This window comes from Myotis yumanensis, unplaced genomic scaffold (assembly GCF_028538775.1).
Source record: "Myotis yumanensis isolate MYYU_CA2020_CCGP unplaced genomic scaffold, mMyoYum1.0.hap1 SCAF_3, whole genome shotgun sequence".
Taxonomy (NCBI): Eukaryota; Metazoa; Chordata; class Mammalia; order Chiroptera; family Vespertilionidae; genus Myotis; species Myotis yumanensis.
This window is the reverse complement of record NW_027223754.1, coordinates 129116315-129120873: the sequence shown is the minus strand read 5'-3', so window position 1 is coordinate 129120873 and position 4559 is coordinate 129116315.

Below are 4559 nucleotides of genomic sequence, written 5' to 3'. Positions count from 1 at the left end.
TGCCAGAATGGCTACCATCAACAAATCAACAAATGACAAGTGCTGGCGAGGAAGTGGAGAAAAGGGAATCCTAGTACACTGCTGGGCGGAAGGCAGACAGGTGCAGCCACTATAAAAACAGTATGGAGTTTCCTAAAACAGTGAAAAATAAAACTTCCATTTGACCCAGTGATCCCAGTTCTAGGAATATATCCTAAGAATACTGAAACACCAATCAGGAAGAATATATACACCCCTATGTTCATAGCAGTGGTATTTACAATTGCTGAGATATGGAAATAGCCCAAGTGCCCATCAGTAGATGAGTACGGAATACTATGCAGCAGTAAAAAAGAAGGATATCTTACCCTTTGAGACAGCATGGAAGAACTTAGAGAGTTGCTTTTTATTTTTTACTAGAGGCCTGCTGCATGAAATTTGTGCACTCGGTGGGGGACGAACTCAGCCCTAATTTCAAGAGGGTGCAGGAGAGGACACAGGAGGTTGGCCAGCTGGGGAGGGACCGCAGGAGGGCTCCAGGGCATACCGGGCCCATCTTGCTCAGTCCCTATTGGCCAGACCCAGCAGCAAGCTAACCTACCAGTCAGAGTGTCTGGCCCCTGGTGGTCAGTGCGACAGTGGTCATGCTGAAGGTGCAGTATACTTAATCACATGGGTGTCATTGTCTCTTTTCTGGCTTTTGACTTTCTCTACCTCCTTAGATTTGTAACTTACTGTTCACTTAAAATTTAGTAGTAATGATCTTTAGTTAATAGGAAAAAATCCTTGAAATTCTGAATAGGATAAAAATAGAAAATCCATTTAAAAGAATAAAACACCATTCATGTGGTAGAATATTTATTTGAATTAAAAGAGTTATGAGGCTATGTATTAGGTGGATTTGTCTTAAGGACCTGAGTTTTAGGAAATTGCTTTAAGTAATGTGACCATAAAATCTATCATCTAAAAATGAACACTACTGACACTGAAAGGTGCTGTTATTTTAAACCTGGACACTTTCTACTGAGGAAACGAAAATATATGGTTGATCTCTCTTTAGGGGATGACTTTGACCTTGCAAGTTTAGAAGAGTTAGAGATTAATTTTAAAGGCAGTCACTTGATCTCAATACACAGAACAGTGCCTGTGAAATAGTAAGTACTTAAATACTGTTGAAAAATTAATGAATTTGCCATAAACCCAGCAATTCAAATCATATCCAAAGGAAATGAAAGCAGGGACTCCAACAGATATTTGTGTACCTAAGATCATAGCCGCATTACTCAAAACAGTCTAAAGGTGGAAGCTACTCAGGTGTTAAGAACTAAAAGTTTGGTTTGTCCCCAAAATTCGTATGTTGATGTCCTAATGCTCAGTGTGGCTGTATTTAGAGATGGGTCCTCGAAGGAAGTAATTAAGCTTAAATGAGACCATTGGGTACTAATCTAAGAGGATTGGCATTTTATAGGAAGATATGCCACGGAGCTTCTTCCCCAGCCGCTTTCCGTATGTGTGACCTAAGGAAAGACCATGTAAGGGCAGAGGAAGGCAGCCTTCTGCAAGCCAGGAAGAGAGCTCTCTCCAGAAATCCAATCAGCCAGCACCTTGGTCTTAGAATTCTATCTTCTAAAACTATGAGAAAACAAATTTCTGTTGTTTAAGCCACTCAACCTGTGCTATTTTGTTATGGCAGTCCCAAGAGACTAGCATAGATTTTGAAGGTGTGAAGTGGAGTGCTCCTATAATAAATACCTAAAGAAGCGAAAGTGGCTTTGAAGTAGGTGATAGAGAATAGAAGAGGTTTTGTGGTACATGCCAGAAAAAACACACTACTTTGCCTTGAAGGGACTGTTAATTGAAATGTGGACACTAAAGTCAATTCTGTTGAAGGCTTAGGAAGCAAAGAGGAGAGCTATAGTGAAAGCCTCTACCATTTTAGAGAAAACATGCACTGTCATGAAGAGAACATTGATAGAAAGATGGACATTAAAGGCCTTTCTGGTGAGGTCCCGGAGTAAATTTAGGAATAGATTATTGGAAACTTACAAAGTGATCCTTGATAGAAAGCAGCAACAAATTTGCCTGAATTGTGCTCTAGTGTTGTGTGAAAGGTAAAACTTGTGAGTCATATAATTAGATAACTGTGTTTAGTTGATACAATTTCTAAGCAAATATTGAATGAGTGACTTGGTCTTCTTTCAGTAGAATACGAGAGGAGAGAGATAGATTGAAGGAATTCTTGTCCAAAAACAACAGAACTTGAAAACTTGGACATTTCTTAACCTAACCATATTGCAAGAAATGAGAAAGAGAACCCTAAAGACATGATTGAACAACTATTTGATAAGGAGATTAGTATGAGTATAAACTGGAAATTTAATCACCTATGTCAGCAAAAGCTAGAAATAAAGTTGGGATTATGCCTGCAGAAGCACTACTATCTGGGAATAAAGAAAATAGAATGAATGGGACAAAATGAAGGAAGGTTGCTAATAAGCATTATCATTCAAGTAAAAGGAAGAATGAGCCTGAGGGTGATTCTGAGATATTCAGGATTGCTTCTCCTACCACAGGCCCAGGGGGTAATTTTCTTTAGTCTTGTTTCAGAAGGCAGGGCCCTCAAAGAGAGCAGAGGGTGTGGGGCCACCTGAGGAGCATTGAGGGTTGCTACTGCTGCCCCAGGGGCTGGAGGGCAGAGCATGGAATAAAAAATATTTATTCTGGAGCCCTAAAGTCAAATGGATCTTTTTAAAAAATATATTTTATTGATTTTTTATAGAGAAGAAGGGAGAGGGATAGTTAGAAACATCGACGAGAGAGAAACATAGACCAGCTGCCTCCTGCACACTCCCCACTGGGGATGTGCACGCAACCAAGGTACATGCCCCTGATTGGAACCCTTGATTCCGCAGGCCGAAGCTCTTTCCACTGAGCCAAACCGGTCAGGGCTCAAATGGATCTCAATGGTCACTCAAGGCACTAAGTGATCCAGTTGCAGGCTTGCAATCTGGTTAAGTGGATGCTGAAGACTGGCTCTGCTATAAAAGTGTAAGAACAAGAGCCAAGAGGACTTTTTGAACACTAACTATCCAATATGAAGTCACTGTCAGCCATGAAAGTTATGTCAACTGCTATTGAAACAGGAATTTTGGGGAGTGAAAAAGACAGGTTTTAGGAAATTTTAGAAATTTTAAAAATTAAGAGGACCATGGAAAAAGCACAGTGCTGCAGAGCAGCAGAAGGTATATTTCCATAGAATAGGGGAGCTGAAAAGCTGCAACAGGTACATTTCAATAGAATGAGGGAGCTGGGAACAGCAAAAGGTCTATATTTACAAAATAAAGAGAAGGAAGCCCTTCATCCAGAAAGAGAAGAAGAAAGCCCAAAGGGAATAGGAAAACAAAAGGAAGGAGTGGAGGAGAACCTCACCTGTCCCACGTGAGGTTCAACCTTTGAGCTCAGGAGTTACTACAGTAACCAGTCTAAGGGAATAATGACCAATCAGAGGGGATATAAAGAAACAAGGATCTGAAGCCTTTATAAGCCATGGAAAAGGAACTCAGTGGGACCCTTTCCCCCTCCCCACGTGGGAGTCCATTCTGTGGGACTCTTTCCCTCTTTCCATGTGGGAGTCTGTATTTGTTCTTCAATAAATATCCACCTTTGCTATACCACCTTCTGTCCGTGGATTCATTCTTCGACTCTGGTGGACAAAGAATGCGGGTTCCAGTCTAAAGTTTCTGTATCATTATATTTAGGGGGGATAAATGGCAATGGAAGGGGAGACTTGACAAAGTGAACCCACAATACAATATACAGGTGATGTTTTATAGAATTGTACACCTGATACCTATATTTTATTAACTCATGTCATCCAAATAAATTCTCTCTCTCTCTATATATATATATATTAAAAATATATTTTATTGGTTTTTTACAGAGAGGAAGGGACAGGGACAGAGAGTTAGGAACATCGATGAGAGAGAAACATCGATCAGCTGCCTCCTGCACACCCCCCACTGGGGATATGCCCGCAACCAAGGTACATGCCCTTTACCAGAATTGAACCTGGGACCCTTCAGTCCACAGGCTGGCACTCTATCCACTGAGGCAAACCGGTTAGGGCTATATATTTTTTTTAAAATAAAAAAACTGAGGTAATAGCCTTTAACAAGACCGTCCTTAGGAGAGGCCTAAAGTGCCCAAAACCACAAGTCTGGACACTTGGATAAGGACTCCATCTGGACCCTAATATAAGTGGGACCATGGTCCATTGTGGGCTGTAAGAATTCAGAGTTCTAACCAGCCAGTGTGGAACGTGGCTGCACTGGGGTCACCCATGGAGCCCTGCGGGACTTCCCCTCCACTGGACACCTGAGGCCACCGTCACCACCTGGTTTGAGACTGACACCCACCGTTCCACCTGCGGATGTGGCCAGTGACCCAGACTTTGCACCAAGACTTACTTTGCTGGCTTCTATCACATAAGGTCCCCCTCTCTGTGTGTAACCTGGCATTGTTGAAAGGTACAAACATGTGTGAGTGGCTCCTTTTGCAGATGTTCCCTTGCTCACAACAGA